The following is a 21,737-nucleotide window of genomic DNA, read 5'->3' on the forward strand; positions in this document are numbered from 1 at the left end:
TTAAAGGAAGCTTATCTGCACATCCCCATAAGGGAGTCATGCAGGAAATATCTACGCTTCAGGTCAGGCTGTATGCACTGTCAGTTCTCTGCACTTCCCTTTGGCTTATCTACTGCACCCAGAGTATTCACAAAGTGCCTGGCTGTAGACATTGCATATTTCAGGCAGAGAAGTATCCTAATTTTCCCATACTTGGATGAATGCCTGATTCAGGCAGACAGTCAGGAACTGCTACTTCAGCACCTGGCATTTGTAAAAAGCCTTCTCACTTCATTGGGGTACACCATCGACAAAAAGAAATCACAGCTGGTGATTGTATTCCTGGGAGCAAGCTTGGACACAACTTTCCAGATGGTATTTCGCACTCCAGAAAAACAGGCCTATCTGACCAACTACTTCAAGCAAATGGCCACTAGAACCCAACTATCTCTAAGGAAAATACTGCAAGCCCTAGGTTTCATGGCCTCATGTATTCTGCTAATTCCATATGCAAGACTGTATATGAGGAAACTTCATTGGCACTTACGTCTTTGGTGCCAACATTCTCAGGACCTGGAAACAATCATTCCAATGATACTTTTGTCTAAGGGCAGAGTTCCTTTTGTGGGCAGAAGCATGCAACCACAACAAGGGACTGTCTTTCACTCATTCCCTCGTTGCCCAAACCCTAACAACAGACGCATCAGACTATGCATGGGGGGGCTCACATGGCAGGCAAATGCATTCAGGGCCACTGGATCCCAGGCCAAACAACACCACAGTTATGTGGTATATAAACAAGCAGGGGGGAACCCATTCTTACCCACTCTGCATGTTAGCCATGGCCCTGTGGAACACAGCCTTGAGCAACCAAGTGCATCTACAAGTTCAATTCCTGCCAGGCAAACAAAATTCACTGGCAGACGACTTAAGCATAAATCTCCTAGACCCACACGAGTGGAAATTGTAGCCCAACACCTTCAACCTTCTAATCCAGAGGTGGGGGACACAGCAGGTGGACCTCTTTGCCTCCCCCGAGAACCACCATTTGAGCAAATTCTGCACCAGGAACCCTCACAGCAGGGCCTGGAAGATGGATGCCCTACCCTTCCAGTGGGAAAACCTCTCAATTTATGCCTTTCCCAGTCTGCCCCCCTCTCAAAAGTACTACTCAAGATCAAACAGGACAGGCCAAGGGCAATTCTTATTTCCCCAGACTGGCCACGCCAGCACTGGTACTCACTCTTACGCTGTCTGACAACACTGCCACCCTGGCATCTTTACCAGACTCCTACCCTGCTGTCTCAGCAGGAGAGACAGATTTTGCATCCACAGTTGCAAACCCTAAACCTTGCAGCCTGGCTTATCCCCTGAATACACCACTAGCAACCCTCAGCAAACAGGTGCTGGACATCATTCTTGAAGCCAGAAGGCCCAGTACTAGGAAATCCTATGCTGAAAAGTGGAAAAGATATTGTTCTTGGAATCAGTCTCAAGGAAAGGACACAGTAGTGCCCTCCTTACCTCTAATCCTTGATTACCTAGCAGAACTACTCCACAGAGGCCTATCCTTCCACTACATTAAGATTCATGCCTCTGCCATCTCAGCTCATTATAATACTGAGCCACCTCTATTTTCTCACCCTCTCATCAAACAGTTCAGTCCTGAGACGGGCTAACAACTTAAGGCCCCCTAGAAGGGCATCCACCCCTGCCTGGGACCATAACTTTGTACTGGAAAAGCTCACACTTCCCCCTTTTGAACCTGCTGCTTCAGCAGCATTAAAATTCCTCTCTTGGAAAAAAGCCTTGGTTTTAGCCATAACTTCAGCAAGAAGAGTGTCTGAGTTACAGGCGCTAATGGCTGTGGAACCCTTCATTATTTTCCATACTGACAGGGTTTCCCTCAGGACTAACCCGTCCTTTATGCCTAAGGTGGTGTCCAGTGTGGCTCTAAACCAATCCATCCATTTGCCAGCCTTCTTCCCTAATCCTCAGGATAAAGGGGAAAGGATTATGCACTCCTTGGACGTGCACAGACAGCTCAGGTTCTACTTTGACAGGACTAAACCTTTGAGAAAATTTGACCAGCTGCTAGTCACCTTTGCTACAGGGGCAGAAGGCAAGCATTATCACTTACCTATTTTTTCTAAATCCAGAGCTGGATTTGCTACAACAGTCTTACAAGGCCTGCTAGCCAGCCCTAACACTTCTTGACTGCCTCCACCCTTCCTCAGCTTTGGGAATCAACCCAAGTGTGATGACTGCAACAGTGAAACACGAAGAACATAGTACAGTTGTGTGCATTTGCCATAAATGTAAACATTCAAGTGTATTTAGTGTTGCAGTCCTGGTTTCCCTCCCTCCAGCCCCCTGGTTTTCTCTATCCTTTCTACCTCTCCTCTCTATGGCCATTTTTAATGGCAGTGGTATTTACTTTTACTGGTGGTGTTCCCCACCATATACTGGGTTCCTATTTGGGGCAAGAATAACTGATGTAATGGTGTTGGCTGCCTGTTTTATACCCCTGACGTCATGGAAGAAGCGACAGCATCCAACGCAGAAATCATAAGACTCTGGTATTCGGGCCGACTGAGGGCTACCTGCAGGCAAATAAACTAGGTATGATGACTGCAACAGTAAATACACTCAAATATCTACATTGATGTTAAGTGTACACAACTGTACTTTCCTCCTATCCTGCCTGCCTTTTTAGATGCCTTCTCTTCTGCATCTCTGAACCCTGATTCCCAACCTCCTTCCCCACGCAGAGCAGACAGGCTTTATACGGTGCCTGACACTACTAAGCATCTGCTTAAGGGCCCACCAGCTGATCCTGCCACTATATCAGTCTCTACGGACAAATCTCCCAAACTCCTTCCTACTACCACCATTTGCCCAGCTGACGAAGACAGCAAGACAATGGAGAATTTGGGCAAAAAGATATATACCTTGGCTACTTTGGCTTTCAGGGCTACAAACTACCAGACCCACATGGCCAAGTATACCTTGTCCCTCTTAGAATCTGCCACCAAACACCTGGTAGATATTCCAGACTCCTCTGCCAAAGCATTACTGTCCTCTCTCCTGGCTCTCTCCTCCTAGGTCACCCGGCACACTATCAAGTGTAGCTACGATGCTGCTGAATCCTCTGCCAGGTCAGCAGCAGCAGCGTCTGCCTTACACAGATACTGTTAGCTTCGCCTTCAACCTCTGCCAGATGATTTCAGGGCAAAGCTCAATGATGCTCCTTTGAATAATGCTGCACTCTTTGGTTCTAAGGTGGCAGACCTTTTCAGATCCCTGCAACAAAAGGGAAAAGAAATGCAGGACCTGAAATATTTACTGGTTTCACAGAAACTATCCAGCCAAAACCCAGTTTATTAGAAACCACTCCCGCCTTCGAGGCCTTGTAAGCCCACAAGGAAACAACCCCTCCAGCTAGAGAATCCCCTCCCTCTAGCCAGAAGACTCCCTTTCAGGACAGGGCAGGTAGCATCTGACTACCTGCCACCCCTGCCTTCTCCTCCCCCTCCTTCTGTACCACTCTCCACTCGCCTCTCTCACTATCTCCCTGTTTGGACCCTCCTGTCCGTACTTCAAAATGGTTACTTTATGTCCTGGATCTCCCCTCCTGTAGGGTAAGACATACTTCAACCACCTGCTTAGCAACTGCACCTCTTGGGACCGGTAGTCCAGACCCTTTTATATCAGGGTACCACAGAGACAGTCCCCTCTACTGCAAAAGGAAGAGGATTCTACTCAAGGCTCTTCCTGGTCCCCAGGAAGGATGGCTCTTGGAGACCCATTCTAGACCTCTCCTATCTCAACCTTTTTCTAAAGGTCTCTACCTTCAAAATGATAACTCTGCTAGCCCTTTTCCCTCTCATTATTCCACAAGGGTTCCTGGCTTCTTTAGATATAAAGGATGCTTACCTCCACATCCCAATCAAGCCCTCCCACAGGAAATACTTAAGATTCTTGGTGGGTTCCTCTTACTTGCAATTCTGTGCCTTGCCCTTTGGACTCTTCACTGCACCCAGGGTCTTCACCAAATGCCTGGTACCTGCGGTGGCTTACTGCAGAACAAAGGGAATACAGATATTCCCCTACCTGGACCAGATACTGATCCAGGCTGCCAGCCAAGAACCCCTCCAAGGGCACATCCAGTTTGTGGTGACCCTCCTTCAGTCACTGGGATTTCAGATAAACCTACCAAAATCCCATCTTCAACCAACACAAATCATTGTACTCCTTGGGTGCAGGATTTGCTCAGATCTCATGGAAGCATACCTACCCCCAACAAAAGTGTTTTCCTTGACAGAACACCTTCTCTCGGTCCTTCACTCCACAGATTTGACTGCAAGACAGTACCTGAAACTTCTGGGCTACATGGCAGCCACCATACTCATGTTTCCTTTAGCAAGATTGCACATGGGAAAGCTGCAGTGCCACCTTTGGTCAAGCTGGAAGCAACACAACCAGCTTCTGGAGCACATTGTATTCCTTCTTCCCTGCCTGAAAAAGGAAATACTGTGATGGTTGGCTCAGGTAAATCACAACCCGGGCCTTCCTCTCCAATCACCTCAACCCACTCAGGTCATACACACAGATGCCTGGGGTGGGGAGCCACCTTCAGCCATCGACAGGTACAGGGCATGTGACCACAGCACCTCAAATCAGAACACAGCAATGCCAGAGAGATGAGGGCAATCTTTCTAGACCTCTAGGCATTTCTCCATTTCTTACAAAATGGGCCACTTCTGATATACACAGGCAACACCACTGTACTGTGTAACAAGCGGGGGGGGGGGGGGCAAGTTCTGCCTGCTCTGAAGACTAGCCCTTTTGGTTTGAGAATTGGCCACCTCACAGGGAATCACACTGCAGGCGACGTACATTCCCTCTCTCCACAACACACAGACAGATTATTTGAACAGAACCAGCGCAAACAACCATGAATGGATGCTTCGCAGAGATGTCTTCTTCGACCTGGTCCACAAGTGGGGTATACCTCAAATAGACGTGTTTGCCTCCAACATCAACAGGCAACTTCCTGGCTTTTGCACCAGGACACCAGAACCACAGGCATTGGCAACAGATGCCTTCTCAATTTCCTGGAAGGGAATGTCTATATGCATTCCCCCCTTCCCACTCATTCAAAAGGTCCTGCTAAAAATTCAGGACAACCCAAAAAATCTTGCTGGTGACTCCCTACTGGCCCAGACAGCACTGTTTCCTTTTACTTCTACACTTGTCCAAAGGCAATCATCACAAGTTAGCTTCAAGAGTGGACCTTCTCACAAAGAACAAGGAGTCACTAATCCATTTACAGTGGCAGCTAATGCAACTAACCCTGTGGCTGATAGAGTGCTTATCCTATTTAGACACCTTTACAATGAGGACATGCTCAATGTCCTGCAGTAGGCCAGGAAACCAAATACAAGAAAATTATATATCTCAAAGTGGAAACGATTCAGTATGTGGTGTCATAAAAGATGGTTGGACCCGGTTCTCAGCGAACCCCCTCTAGTGCTGTTGTATTTGTGTGAGCTATTAGAGACTGGATTGGCTTATTCTTCAATCAAAGCCCATCTCTCTGCTATTTCTGCATGCCTACCTCTGGATCCCTCATTAGCATCCAGAACTTCCTTCCAAACTCTTCTTCAAAGGGGTACTTTAGCTTAGGCCCCCCCCCCAGAAAACCTTTGCCCCCACCTTGGGACCTTAATTACATGCTCGAGAAGCTTATGCTACCCTTTGAACCAGCTGTTAAAGCTTCATTAAAGCATTTAACCTGGAAAACTGTTATGTTAGTAACCCTAACTTCAGCTAGAAGAGTGTCTGAACTCCAAGCCCTTATGGCTATTCCTCCATTCCTCATTTTTCACAAGGACCGGGTCACCCTCAGGACTAACCCGTCCTTCATGCCCAAGGTAATTAATGACCTGTCCCTCAATCAGGCCATACACCTACCTGTCTTTCCCAAACACACAAGGAGACAGTGAGAGTGTGCTGCATTCCCTAGATGTACACAGGCAAATCAGATTCTACCTGCACAACACCAAGTCTATCAGACAGGCGGACCAACTTTTTTTGTATCCTTTCACTTCAGAACCCTGAGGAAGGCAGTGACCAAGCAGACTATTTCTACTTGGATCTCCAAGGCCATCACCTTCTGTTACCAATTCCATGGTAAGTCTATGCAAGACACAATTAAGGCTCATTCCACAAGAGCAATGGCCTCTTCAGGGGCCTGGATACCTCTGGTATCCTAGAAACGGCTACTTGGTCTTCGTCCACACTATCACCAAACACTATAAACTTGACCACATATCCAGATCCAGGGTAGGGTTTGCCAGGGCTATCCTTCATGGATTCCTGGAATCTGCCTCTAGACCACCACCCCAATCTCAGTGAGCTTTGGCACTTACCCATATGCAGAATACTGCAACATGAGACTAGAAGGACATAGAAAAGTTGTGTAAAATCTTACCATAACCATAGATGTCCTTCTCTTCCATGTTACAGCATTCCTTCCCCTCTTGTCAGCAAATGACTTTCCTTCCTGGATTGCAATGATGTGGCATTGCCTTTATAGGACTGGCTCTGACTGGGGCTTCTTTTCAGAGGGCTGGTGCATTCCGATATCACCTTTATGGCCCATGAAATCTTGTCTACGTCAGACGTCTCACGCATCACAGACTGGGACTGAAAGCTTTTAGATACTGGCCGTACATTCGCAAGACTGAAGGGTAAACCCATATGCAGAATAGTGCAACATGGAAGAAAAGGACATATGTGGTTATGATAAGATTTTACACAACTTTTCTTTCAGTGGCTACAGCAATTACCCTACTACCCACTGCTCACCATCACATATAAATTCTCCAGTGGACTATGGCAGTGCAATAGTCAATTCTTCGACAACTACTGAATCGTCTTATAAAGCTTTCTCAGGTTTACAGAGACTCCCTACATTGGTGGATCCAGTCCAAGAATGTTTGTCTGGGACTCCCCTAAAGGCCGCACTAACCACAGATACCTCCCAGTTGGAGTAAGAGGGGGGTGCATTTCTTGGGATGGACTGTTTAAGGCAAGTGGTCCCCAGAAGAGACCAGTCTGCATATAAATGTCTTAGAGATGAGAGCAGTTCTTTTAGCATTGCAGGCCTTTCAGGACACTCTTCCTCTAGGAACAGTTATTATCCAGACAGGCAATATGTCAGTGGTATAGTACATCAACAAATGAGGGGAACCAGATCCTACCCCCTTTACTGAGAAGCAGTGAGAGTCTGGCAGTCTGTGATCTCTTCCATCTTCTTTCCAGTAGCAACACACTGGGAAATACAATGTTCTAGCAAACAAGCTCAGCATAACTATTCTAATGCCTCATGAGTGGTCTCTTAGTCATGCAGTGACAGAAAGGATCTTCCGCAGACGGGATCAGCCTTGCTGCAGTCTTTTTGTCTCTCCCCTCAATAGCAGTGCAGCAGGTCTTTCCCTCAAATTCCTCCTCAAGAGGAATTGCAGAGAGATGCTCTAGTTCACATTTGGCCCTCCAGTCTCCTGTAGGCTTACCCTCTCCTACTTCTAATCCCCAAATTTCTTCAGGAACCACTCCAGTTGAAGGGCAGGATTATTCTCATTGCCCCTTTCTGGCTTCAGCAAGTTTAGTTTCCCTACCTGTGGTCTCACCTATGTCCTCTTTGGACACTGGACCCCAATCCATATCTGGTGTCTCATCCCTCATCCAAGACTCATTTGAACATGAACACATGGTTTCTTCAGTTCTGATGATGGCCAGACAGTCCAGTCTTTCTTCTGCAGTTCACCAGATTTTAATATTATCCTGGAAACCTGTAACAAGGAAATTTTACAGGAGTAAAAAGAAAAGATTATCCATCTGGGCACAGCAGACAATTAGATGCCTTTAAAGTTCCAATTCCTGCTGGTTTGGATTTCCTGGCATCAGTTTTTCAATGAGGTGATAGTTTTTCAACCATCAAAGTTCAACTAGCAGCCATTTCTAATTATCACACTGGAAATGATACTTCTCCTTTAGCTTCATCCAGACTATGTAAAGCATTCCTTAAAGGCGCATGTCTACTTAGACCTCCGATTAAAGATCCTATTCCACTTTGGGATTTCACGGTTGTGTTACAAAGCTTGGTTCAGCCAATCTTTGAGCCTTCAGATAAATCTGACTTCAAATTTTTTTCTTGGAAAGTAATCTTCCTTGTTGCTAGTACTTCCGCCAGGTGAGATGATCTTCATCTCACATTGCTGCAGTCCTTACACTTGGGTAGTCCGCTGTCCTCGGTCGGCCCGAATATCAAAGTATAAGGCTGACGTCGGTCAAGGCGCATTTGACTGACATCAGGACGTCAGGGTACAAATGCGCATGACCGACGTCATATCCTCAGTCTTTTTTGCCGCATGGTCCGATGCAGAAGCAGCGTTGCAAGTGCCGGTTGGCGTTCTGAAATTGTTCGATTTCGGAGTTTCAGACCGAGTCAAAGTTGGCTAAGTACCCCGTTGGGGAATATTTTAGTTTTTACTTGCCTCAGTGGTTTACCGGATGTCAGAAAAAGTGAATAATTGTATTTCTTGTGGGAAACAGATACTGCATAGAGACTACCATACTTTGTGTATTCCTTGTTTAGGGCCTGAGCACAACGTTGTTGGGTGTCGCTCTTGTGCTAGATTCAATAAGCGCACTATAAAGAGAAGATTAGATTGTGCCAGGTTAGTCTTCAGGAAGCGGTGTAATTATAAAATGCCGTCGGATGCTCCGACGCCCGCTTCTTCGAAGAAGCGCAAGGACAAAGCAGTTAAGCCTAGGCTAGAAGAACCGTCCGTCCCGGACGCCGGTTCTTTAGAGGTGTCGGTGGAGCCGGTGGTTCCACCGGAGGTTTCTTTGGGATCCCAGGGAGAGACTTTGTTATTGCAGGATGTGGCCTCTCAGGAGGCAGGTCAGGCTGATGGGGCTTCTCAGGTTACTATTCTCCCCTCCCTGACTAGGGTGGTTAGGCCCTCTCCTTCTGTTTCCAAGGCTTCTCCCAGAGGCAGGCCAGGTTTAGCTTCAGTTGGTGTCACCCCTAATTCTTCAGGAACTGTGCCCAAGAAGCATATGCTTAAAATGGCAGAAGATTTGATTACTTTGATTAGGGGTTCTTTGCCCCCTCCTGATAAGAGACCTAGGGTGGAGCCTGAGCTAGGGAGTTTTGAGCAGGCTTGATGTTTCAGAGTCTTCGGCTGAAGACTTGCAGGAGTACTCTCCTTATTCTGATTCTGATGTGGATGATTCTACTCCTTCTGCTTCTCCTCCTGAGGATTTTTCTTTTTCAGAAACTCTTCATTCCATGAGGGAGCATTTTAAGTGGGAAGGTCAGGACTTCTCTGATTCCAGGAAAAGGCTTAGGGAATTTTTGTTTTTACCCCAGCATAGGCCTTTGGCTATACCTCCTGTTTTGGATGTAGTGCAAGATGTTTTTACAGAGGCTTCTCTTAATCCTGATTCTTTGCCTCCTGCTCCTGTTAAACCGGATAGGTATTACAGGGTGCCTGAAGCTCATAAGTATCTTTTAAGAGTCCTAGGGCAGACCCAGAAACTGTTAGCCAGGGGCCTAAAGGTGTTAAGGCTTCTGTTGTCAAGAATCCGGTACCTGCAGATAAAGAGGCCAGGGCCTTGGATAGATGGGGAAAGAAAGTTTATACTTCTTCCACTCTAGCTATGAGGGCTTTGAATTGCCAGTTTCACATGTTGAAATACCAAAACTATCTCCTTTCACAATTGAAGTCTAAGGTTGATGCTCTGGCGGAAGGTATTGATTGTAAAGAGTTGCAAGATTTAGTACATGTTTCTGAACAGGTGGGTAAGCATTCTTTGCAATGTGGTTTTGATGCTGTACAGGCCTCGTCTAAGGTGGCTGCCACTGGGTCAGTTCTTCGCAGGCACGCCTGGTTGAGGGATCAAAATTTATCTGACCATGTTAAAACAAGGATTTTAGATGCTCCTTTACAATCTGATGTGTTGTTTGGTTCTCCTGTTGAGGCAGTTTTAAAGAAAATGGAAGACAAGGCTAAGTCTATGCAGACTGTTAAAGATTTTTTGCAGGTTCAACCTCCAAAGTTTAGTAGAAATTGGCCTACTAAGGGGTGGACGTATCCTTCTTATGATTCCCAGTCTAGGGGTAGATCTAGGCGTGGGAGGAGCAGAGCTCAGGGCTCTTTCAGGCCTAGAACAGGGAGTTCTCCTGCACAGTCTTCAGGTGAGGGCAGGGGTCAGTCCTTTCGTAAACAGACCCAATGACCTACCTTTTCAGCTGCCAGAGCCTTCGCCTGGCAGCACCTTTGGGAGGAAGGTTGGCACTTTTCAAAGAAAATTGGAGTTTAATTACCCAAGACAGATGGGTATTGGATATCATACACCACGGTTACAGGTTTTATTTCCATACCTTGCCTCCTTTCAAAGGCATGCCAGACGTTCCTCCTCAACAAAGAATAGAGGCTCACAAGCAAATTTCTCTGTTACTCCAAATAGGGGCCATACAGCCGGTCCCTATGCCAGAAGTGGGCCTAGGATTTTATTCTCGCCTGTTCCTAGTACCAAAGAAGGGGAACACGTGGAGACCAATTTTGGATTTATCTATCCTCAACACTTATCTGGACATTCCCAAGTTCAAAATGTTGACGTTGCAGCAGCTTTTACCTCTGCTGGGCAAAGATCATTGGATGGTAACTTTGGATCTCAAGGAGGCTTACCTTCATGTTCCTATCAGACTAAGTTGCAGGAAGTATCTGCGTTTTCGAGCTGGGACTTCTCACTATCAGTTCTCTGCATTGCCCTTTGGCTTACCTACTGCGCCCAGAGTGTTCACGAAAATTCTGGCTCCAGTGATAGCTTTCTTCAGGCTAAAAGGAATTCAGATCTATCCTTATTTGGACGATTGCCTGATTCTGGCTCAAGGAAGGGACGATCTTCTTCATCATTTGGAATATGTGATAGCAGTGCTAAGATGCCTGGGGTATTCTGTGAACGAAATAAAGTCCAGTCTAGTACCCTCTCAGGACATGTGCTTTCTGGGTGTAAGACTGAATACAGCATCCCAGATGGCCTTTTTGACCCCGGACAAACAAGAGAATCTTTCCCTTTACTTCCATCAACTATCTCATCAGTCCGGGCTGACTGCAAGGACAGTCCTTCAAGCCTTAGGGTTCATGGCATCTTGTATTCTGGTGCTTCCCAATGCCAAACTGCATATGAGGAAGCTACAATGGTATCTCAAAAATGTATGGACACAGCACTGCCAGGATCTGGACACTGTCATTCAAATAATACCTTGCATTCAAAAGGAATTTTTGTGGTGGGCTCAGGAATGTCACCTAAACAAGGGACTCTCTGTGACCCGGCCAGAGGCGAGTCAGATTTTAACGACAGATGCCTCAGACAAAGCTTGGGGAGCTCATCTAAATGGAAAGTGGATACAAGACAAGTGGCCTGCCAGACTACAACATCTACATATCAACTTGAAGGAGATGTTAGCAGTCCAGTTTGCTTTAACAGCTTTCAAGGATTTACTTCTTCCGGGGCAGGTGTTGATCCTAACAGACAACACAACTGTCATGTGGTACATCAACAAGCAAGGGGGAACACATTCTTATCCTCTATGCAGGCAAGCAATGATTTTGTGGGAGACTGCTCTCAGTTTACAGCTCAATCTTCAGGCAAGGTTTCTGCCGGGAGCACAGAACTCCTTAGCAGATGTGTTGAGCAGACAAATTATGGATCCCCACGAGTGGAAATTGGATCCTCATGTATTTCAGAAATTGACAGTGTCATGGGGAACTCCAGACATAGATCTGTTCGCTTCTCCACTAAACCACCAGCTGCCAAAGTTTTGCACAAAAGGTTTCATCCCACAGCTTGGAAAGTGGATGCTCTTTCCTTCAGTTGGAGCAATCTTCATGTGTATGCCTTTCCGCCTCTGCCTCTCCTCCCAAAGGTACTACTAAAGGCCAGACAAGACAAGCCAAGGATGATTTTGATAGCTCCAGATTGGCCTCGACAGCATTGGTACCCATTACTGAGAAACCTGGTACGGAAGCCTCCATGGCCTTTGCCTTCGATTCCACACCTATTGTCTCAGGAGGACAGTCATTTGCTCAATGTCAAGCTTCACTCTCTACACCTAACAGCCTGGCATATTCTGTTTTGAACCATAGTGGGCCTCCACTTCCACAGCAAGTTTTGAATGTTATTTTGGAAGCTAGAAGGCCTAGTACAAGGAAAGTGTACGCAGATAAATGGAAGAGATTTTTATTTTGGAGTGCAGCAAAGGATTTTGATGTTTCTGAGCCTAATTTAAGTGTGGCTCTTCAATATCTTACTGAGTTACTGGACAAAGGTTTGTCCTTCTCTTCTATTAAGGTTCATGCTGCAGCAATTTCGGCTCACTATGATTGTGACCCACCATTGTTTTCTCATCCTTTGTTCAAGCAGTTTCTTAGAGGGGCAAAGAATATAAGACCCCCACGAAGAGCTCCTACTCCTGCTTGGGATCTCAATTTTGTGTTGGAGAAACTCACTCTACAACCTTTTGAGCCTGCAGCTACTACAAAGTTTTTATCATGGAAGACTGCTTTTTTGTTGGCTATTACCTCTGCAAGAAGGGTTTCTGAGTTGCAGGCCCTTATGGCGGTTGAGCCTTTCTTAATTTTCCATAAGGATAGGGTATCTTTACGTACTAATCCTTCCTTTATGCCTAAAGTGGTTTCTAGTGTGGCTTTAAACCAAACTATTCATTTGCCTACTTTCTATGCAAATCCCCAAAATAAAGGGGAAAAGATTTTGCACACTTTAGATGTACACAGGCAGTTGCGATATTATTTGGACAGAACTAAAGGGTTCAGGCAGTCTCAGCAGTTATTTGTTTCTTTTGCTTTGAGTTCTCAGGGCAAGCCTGTGTCAAAACAAACTATTTCTAAGTGGATTGGGTTTTGCATTGCTTTCTGTTATTCCCATTATGGCAAGGAGATTCCAGCTGGGATTAGGCCTCATTCCACTAGGGCTACTGCCACTTCGACAGCTTTTTTGAGGGGGGTGGCAACTAAGGATATTTTGGAGGCAGCTACTTGGAGTTCAGTGCATACTTTCTGTAGGCATTATCACCTACCACTTTACTCTAAATCCAGGGCTGGTTTTGCCACTGCTGTTTTGCAGGGCATTTTGGCAGCTCCTGCTTCCTTATAGTTTGGCCATCCTCCCTTACCTCTGCTTTGGGATTCTACCCAAGTGTAAGGACTGCAGCAATGTGAGATGAAGAACATAGTACAGTTTTGTACCTACCATAAATGTAGATGTTCGAAGATCCACATTGCTGCAGTCCAATTTACCCTCCCTCCTTCCCCTCTGTAGTTAGAGGCGGTTGTGTGGGTTGGGTTGTCAATATGAGGTATATTGTATATATTGTACATATTTTTAGTGCTAGGATGGTTGGTTGTTTGTTTGCTGTCTTTTGGTTTTGACCTTTATTTTTAGGGTCTTCTGACATCTGGGACAAGAAAAGACTGAGGATATGACGTCGGTCATGCGCATTTGTACCCTGACGTCCTGATGTCAGTCAAATGCGCCTTGACCGACGTCAGCCTTATACTTTGATATTCGGGCCGACCGAGGACAGCGGACTACCCAAGTGTAAGGACTGCAGCAATGTGGATCTTCGAACATCTACATTTATGGTAGGTACAAAACTGTACTTTTCTGAACTCCAAGCACTCTCTTCAAAACTGCCCTATATGATTTTCCATAAAGAGATCTGATGATGTAAATCTTTATTCATTCCTTACTATTAGGACTTTGGTTCCATTCTCGGAACCACCATGGCCGTTTCCAAGCTCGTGCCAGCCAAAAACTCTCAGCTAAGACCTACCCATAATGCCCCTCTCATAATTACTCCAGATGTTGTTTGCACCGTTCCTCATCAGATGTGCCTAGCCATTTCTCTCAAAGCTAAGTAGAAAACTGCGAATTTTGGAATAGTTTTTCTTCAAAATTTCTTGATTTTTAGTCAGTTTATCCTTTTCTCACTATCGCCTATAACCTACCTCTGTTTTCTGCCCTTTACCTTTGGTAATTTAAATTCTACCATCGTTGGTACTGTCCCTCTCTCCTGCCTTTGGTAGGCCCTTTGTTAACCACTTGTGGTATTTTTTAAATACCATCGTTGGTATTCTCTCCCTTTTCTCTTCCTTTTATTGTTTGTTTTTTTTTTCTCTCTCTCTCTCTCTTAGGATAGTTTTTTTTTGTTGCCTGTACTATGTCAGGCAAAGTTAAGTTGGGATTTAAACAGTGACAAGTGTGGGCGTAAGATGCCCAATTCGGACGGGCACGCTTTGTGTGTCTACTGTTTGGGCGTAGACCATATCAAAGCTGATTGTGACATTTGTGCTAGTTTTAGCAATCATACACTAGCAGAACGTAAGAATAAGCGTATTTTAAAAGGTTTAATTAAAACACCTTTTACGGAGGCTCTATCTGTGTCAGAGGTCTCACCCCCTCCAAAGACCAAATAGCATAAGGAAAAATGGAGTCACTCAGTGCCTACATCTCAATCAGTTATGGAACAGAGTCAGCTCCGTGGTTCTCCGGCACCCTTGGCGTGGACCTCTTCAACACCAGGCCCTGTGTCTTCTCCCTCAGTGCCATCTATGATGTTGACCCCTATTTTGGTTCCAGCCTTGGCAACACCACCTTTGTAGCCATCCTTGGTTCCGACATTGGCCCCTATGACTGTACCTGCTTCGGCACCATCCTCGATCACTGTGCTGATAGCTTCTTCGGCTTTACAAATTCTGACTTCGGCTTCTAAAGTCGAATATCTGCCAAGAACCAGATACTCACCAACGTACGACCCTTTTTTGGTGCATAGATTTAGCCCCTTTCTTGAAAGACCTGAATCTCCTTCGGCAGCCTCCTATAGATCCACCAGGAGGTTTTCTGAACTAGACATAGTGGGGGTTGTGGCCCAGCTTCTGGCAGCTAGGGGATTTGCCCACTACAACTAGACCTTTTGTCCCTCTTAGCTCGGAATCCTTCACGCGTATTCTCCTGATGTTCATCGTGTTTCACTGTTGCAGTCATTACATTTGGGGTAATCTGCTGGCAGGTTGCCCTCAGTTGGCCTGATTAACAAAGTCTTGGGTCCTGTGTCGGTTGCTGTCCCTTCTTTCATGACGTCAGGTCGTGAGGGGTATAAAACATGCAGCCAATGCCATTACATCAGTCTTTCTTGCTGCGCGATGCCCGAAGCAGAAGCAATTCGCAAGTGCCGGTCGGCCGACTCCTGAAATTTTCATTTTTGAGTTTCAGAACTGAAGTCTTCAACTAAAAAGCTAAGTATCCCGTTGGGGAAAGTTTTTCTTGCTCCTTACCGATGTCAGTAAAAGTTAATAATTGCATTACTTGTGTGAAGCAAATACCTCATAAGGATTTTCATTTGTACTGTATTCCTTGCCTAGGCCCTGACCACAACGTACCTTGCTGTCGGTTTTGTGCTAAATTTAATCAATGCACTATTAAATGTCGGTACACTTTTGCTTCTAAATATTTTGGCTCACGCTTTAATTACCCAGAAATGTCATCGGTTAGCAATCCGACTACCGGAATACCTAAAAAATGCAAAGAAAAAGACAGACAGGCCGTCAAGGTCCAAAACTGATGACGATGCTTCTCCTAAGCCAGTCGTCAGTTCGCTGGTACTCAGTGAGGTGCTTTCGCAGCCCCTGATACCTGCTACTTCTGATTCGCAGGCCTCTACTGAGACCCATTCAGAGTCCGGTGTGCCGCGAGATGCTTCAATTATGGAACCCTCGGATATCTCTACCTTAGATGGGTCTGGAGCCACTGTGCAGGCACCAGCTTCTGAGTGTTTTCAGGCCTACAGATTTGTATATTAGACCGACGCCATCTCCAAAACTAAGGCCAAAATCTAAATCTGTGTCTAATAAAACGATGCCTGGGCCACATGTGCAGGCCCCTATGCCTAAAAAACAAATGATCAAAATGGCTGAAGATTTAATATCTCTGATCAGGGGTAGCCAACCACCCCCTTCTAAGAGGCCTAGGCAAGACATTGATTATGAATCTTCTGAACAGGATTCTATTTCTTCTGACTCTTCTAATGAACATGATTTGTCTATACCTACTTATGAGGACTCTGATGCAGAAGATTCCATTCCTTCTGCTTCTTCCCCTGAGGATTTTTCTTTTGGGGAAACTTTACATACCTTAAGGGAACATTTCCACTGGGAAAGTCAGGATTTCTCTGAATCTAAAAAGAGACTTGGGGATTTTCTTCTTCCTCAGCATACGTCTTTGGCTATACCCCCTGTTCTAGACATTGTTGATGATGTTTTTTCAGAATCTAGTATGGCTCCTGATTCACTGCCTCCAGCTCCTTGTAAGCCAAACGGATACTACAGGGTTCCTGACTTCCACAAATTCCTTTTCAAAAATCCTATTGCAGATCCTGAAACCATTTATCAGGGTCCCAAGGGTATTAAGGCTTCTACTGCTAAAAATCCTACCCCTTCTGATAGAGATTCCAGGGCGCTAGATAGATGGGGTAAGAAGGTTTACACTTCTGCAACCTTGGCAATCAGGGCTTTAAACTGTCAATTTCATATGCGTAAATATCAACAGCATATCATTGGACTGCTTAAACAGAAAATGATGTTAATTTCTGACTGTGTGGAAAATAAAGATTTACAGGATTTATTGCATTCAGCTGAACAAGTTGGAAAACATACTTTGCAATGTGGTTTTGATTCTTTGGAGGCCTCTTGCAGAGCTGCTGTAACTGGGTCTGTGCTAAGAAGGCATGCTTGGCTCAAAGATCAAACTCTGCCTGATCATGTTAAAGCAAAATTGTTGGATGCTCCTTTACAACAGGACCATCTCATTGGTAATAAGGCTGAAGAAGTTTTTAAAAAGATGGAAGCTAAAGCTAAATCTATGCAAACTGTTAAAGATTACTTACAAGTGCAACCTCCAAGATTTAGTAGGCACTGGCCTACTAAGAACTGGTCCTTTCCAGTTCCTTCGAGAGCCACTCAAGTCAAACCCAGACATTCCAAAGGCTCCAGGTTTCAGTCACAAGGGACTAAAACAATGGGGTGCCTCCTCCTCCAAATCTGGAAACAACAAGACACCTCCATATGGTAAACAGTCTCAATGACTTTCCTTTACACTTACCAAGCACTTAGCTTTTAGCCGACCCTTGGGGGGAAAACTGGCACTTCATGCAAGAAACTGGCAACTTATAACCCAGAACAAATGGGTTTTAAATATAGTATCCCAGGGATACAGATTTCATTTCCACACGTTGCCAATCCCAAACGGATGTTCAGACCTGCCCCCAAATCAGTGGGCAGAGGCCCACAAACAAGTACTGTCCCTCATGAACATGGGGGCTATTCAACCAATACCAGAAGAGGAAAAGCGACAAGGTTTCTAGTCAAGACTTTTTCTGGTACCTAGAAAAGACAAATCATGGCATCCAATTATGGACTTATCTACTCTAAACATGTTTATGGACATTCCAAAATTCAAGATGCTGACTCTTCAACAGTTACTTCTTATGCTAGGCAAAGATGCCTGGTTGGTAACTCTAGACTTAAAAGAGGCTTACCTGCATATCCCAATCAGGGAATCTTGCAGAAGATACCTCCGCTTCAAAGCAGGCTACTTGCATTACCAGCAGGCAAAGAAATATTCAAATATATCCATACCTGGATGATTGTCTAATTCAGGCAGAAAACAAGGACATTATTCTAAAACATCTGGTGTTCGTAAAAAGGGTTCTAATTTGTCTAGGGTACACTACAAACGAAAAGAAATCACAACTGGTACCCTCTCAAAAAATTACATTCCTGGGTGCAAGCTTGAATACAACTGCCCAGATGGCTTACCTTACGCCAGAAAGACAAATTAATTTGGTAACTTACTTCAAAAGGGTGGCCACAAAAACCCTGCTATCTGCAAGACAAATTCTGCAAGCCTTGGGGTTCATGGCCTCCTGCATTCTTCTAATTCCATATGTAAGACTGCATATGAGGAAACTTCAGTGGTACTTAAAAAGTTTATGGTGGCAACATTGTCACAGCCTGGAAACAATGATTCCTATCATACCTTGCCTGCAACTAGAGTTCCTATGTTGGGCAGAGGCCTGCCACCAAAACAAGGGGCTGCCATTCACTCCACCCCCTGCCTCCCAAACCCTAACTACAGATGCATCAGACTATGCTTGGGGGGCTCATCTGGCAGGGAAGTGCATTCAGGGCAAATGGAGCCCAAATCAAATACACCTTTATATCAATCAAAAAGAAATGCTAGCTGTACAGAATGCACTGACAGCCTTCAAGGACTACATTCATCCAGGACCATTAATGATAAAGACAGACAACACCACAGTTATGTGGTACATAAACAAACAGGGGGGTACACACTCCTATCCCCTTTGCAGACTAGCCATGGCATTGTGGAACACGGCGTTGACCTATCAAATACAACTACAAGCTCAATTCCTGCCAGGAAAGCTGAATACTCTGGCAGACGAACTAAGCAGAAATCTTATGGACCCACATGAATGGAAACCGGAACTATGGATTTTCAACATGTTGACATGCAAATGGGGTGAGTCCAGAGATAGATCTTTTTGCCTCACCCCAGAACTATCAGTTGGATCAGAGGCAGTGAAAAACATTGAGCAGCTTGCCTGCCCCTGTGGGAGTGGTTACTGACTTGAAACTGTAGTTTTATTGGCCATTTTGGGTCAATTCCAAAACTCCTTCATCTTCCTCTCTTAAAACCCTGTTTTGCACGGTTTTGCGTGTTTTTGAGCATAGCGCAACAACAGGCAGCGCCGCCTAATTGGGTTTAAAGTATTCCTGGCTCCACAAAGTCTGCTCTTCACTTTTTCCCTTAGAACTGCTCTGTCTCTCAATTTAAACACCATATTCTCATTCTAAGGCCCTTCACTGGTCCAATTAAGTAATCCTACAAGTTAGCACTATTAAACCATAAGCACTACTTACTCTTATACTCTCTACGATTACCCTGTCCTCTATTGGTCCATCTTAAATTCATTTTCCCTATTACTCTAGCATGTCCAAAGGTCAGTCAATGGTTTCCTCTCCAGTCCAGCTGGTGAATCTGGGAATTTTGAGGCAATGTTACAACTGTCTCATGTACACGGACAACCCTCTCCTCCTCCAAACAGGTTCAAATATATGTGAGATGCAACTATTTAGCCAAACTGGAGGCTGAGCTCTCTCATCTCAAAACTGATGTAACCAGTCAGGAGGAGAAGGTAACCTCACACAACACAATTCCAGTATCACATAGTCCCACCACATCAGCGAACCAAACACATAAATACACAAAAACATACTGGAGGCTCTAAATAAAAATCTACCTAAGCAACAGAGACCTCCAAAGCAGACATCCAAGCAAACGCTACCTCAAAACAAAACACACACAACACATAACCCACAAAGTCAGTGTGCCAAGCAGCTACAGCCCTTAAGGCTGAATAACACACCTGATACTCTTGTTATAGGTGACTCTATTGTCAGACACACTGACGTCCCGCTCACCAGGCTGAATAAAGAGAAGGTCACAGTGAGCTGCCTGTCGGGTGCTAGGATCTGCCACATAACGCAAGCACTCAGGTCACTTCAAAGCAAATACAAATCATTGTACATGCTGGTATGAATGACCTGAGACGTACCTCCCTGGACTACATGAAAAGAGACATAGAGGAGCTCTCTGATCATGTAGCCCAGGCTGGTATGACCCTGACCTTGAGCAGCATCTTACCCTCACCTAGAATGATGCCACAGTACAAAGACAAAATGATCGATTTTAACAATTGGCTAAAATTTTGGTGTCATTCAAAGGGGATCCAGTGTCTGTCAGCCTGGGATGACATGCTCGACAAGCCACGTTGCTTCACTAGGGACGGCTTGCACCTGTCACCACTGGGCTTTCGGATATTGGCAAAGGCTCTTGCCATCCCCATAGTGCCTTTTTTAGGCAAGGCTCAAAAGTCAAACCCACCCCCATAGACAGCACAAGGAACAAGAAACTAAGGGTAATGCTGCTAAACCCCAGAAGTCTTAACCTCAAGATGCACGCACTTGAAGCTCTCCTCAGTATGGAGAACATAGATATCTGTGCAGTGACAGAAACCTGGTTCAAGGTTCCAGAGAGCACCCCAGCACTACCAGGCTATACCTCATATCATGCTTTTTGGCCCCAAAACCCGGACCGAACCACAAAAGGAGGGGGAGTTTCCATATTTATGAAGGATATCCACACCTCCAGGTTAGTGGCATTGCACGAAGTATAGGAGACCATCCATGTGCAATTAACAGTGGGCAAGACTGCTTTTCAGTTTATAGCATCCTACAGACCACCCTCTCAAAGTCAGGAATCCCATTCGGCTTTCCTGAAAACATTGGAGAACATGAAGATCTCTCCGAACACCATTATATTGGGCGACTTCAACTACCCAAACATTGACTGGAATCACTACTCAAGCCCCAGCACCATAGCCCAAAGATTCCTGGAAATTATAAACTCAAATGCTATGGAACAACTAGTCACCACTCCCACAAGAGGGGACAACATACTAGACCTGATCATTACCAACATGGGGACTCTATGCTCCACACCAGAAGTATATCCCTCATTGGTAAGATCAGACCATAAATTAATTTCACTGGATGTCCACATCCCGACCCCACCCCCAGCCCAGAAAACCACAGTGAAAAACTTCTCAAAAGCAAACTTCTCACTTCTCAAAACCGAAGTGGAATCCTTCAAGGCCCCCAGGCCAGTGGAAACTACAGCCCAAAGTGCAGAATCCTATATAAATGCATTCTACGGACATCTCCAGGAATGCATGGATCATGCTATCCCAAACAAAACCAAGACCCGATCATCCAAAGGCAGGCGTCCAGTCTGGTGGACCCCTGCCATAAATAAACTGTACAACAGAAGGAGGAAGCTACTACATGATAGAGCAAAATCCCTAATAGGGAAGGCATCTCTGATCAGTACTAGCAAAAAATTACGATCCCTCATAAAATCCTCCAAGGCCAGCTTCTAGAGAAAAATTGCACAGGACACCAAAGACAATCATAAGGCTTTTTTCAGTTATGTTAGAAACCTGGGATGCAACACCCAGACTTGTTCTGAGTTGATTCTAAACGACAAAAAATACACTGAACCCACAGATATCACCAGTATCCTGGAAGACAGGTTCAGTGCAAACTTCTCCACCCCCCTCCCCCCCCAAAAGAGCAAATATCTATCCCGGCAGAGGGCTGCCTCCCAAACATCTAAGATGCTCAGGTGAAGGCTGCCCTCTCCAAAGCAAAAAACACTGCTTCCATGGGACCAGATGGCGTCCCAGGTTGCGTCCTACATGAACTACAAGAGGAACTAATCCCTCAAATAAAACAGCTATACAATCTCAGCCTCACTACAGGATATGTGCCCACAGAATGGCGTACAGCAACAGTGGTCCCACTCCACAAAGGTGGAGCATCTACGGACCCTGGAAACTGTCACCCCATAAGCCTGACTAGCTTAGTCTGCAAGGCTATGGAGAGGATAATCATGGAGCTCATAAGCAAAGATATTGGGGACCTACAGACACTAGATCCTACCCAGTTTGGCTTTGTCAAGGG

At 45.4% G+C, this 21,737-nt stretch overlaps 1 protein-coding gene across 1 annotated transcript in view; it reads left to right on the forward strand.

Annotated features, from left to right (window-relative positions):
• The window catches only part of LOC122793313 (non-structural maintenance of chromosomes element 1 homolog), a 1,211,484-nt gene that overhangs the window by 559,894 nt on the left and 629,853 nt on the right, over positions 1 to 21,737 (forward strand). The window lies entirely within an intron of this gene.

This window comes from Protopterus annectens, chromosome 2.part0 (genome assembly GCF_019279795.1).
Source record: "Protopterus annectens isolate FY-2018-M chromosome 2.part0, PAN1.0, whole genome shotgun sequence".
Taxonomy (NCBI): Eukaryota; Metazoa; Chordata; order Ceratodontiformes; family Protopteridae; genus Protopterus; species Protopterus annectens.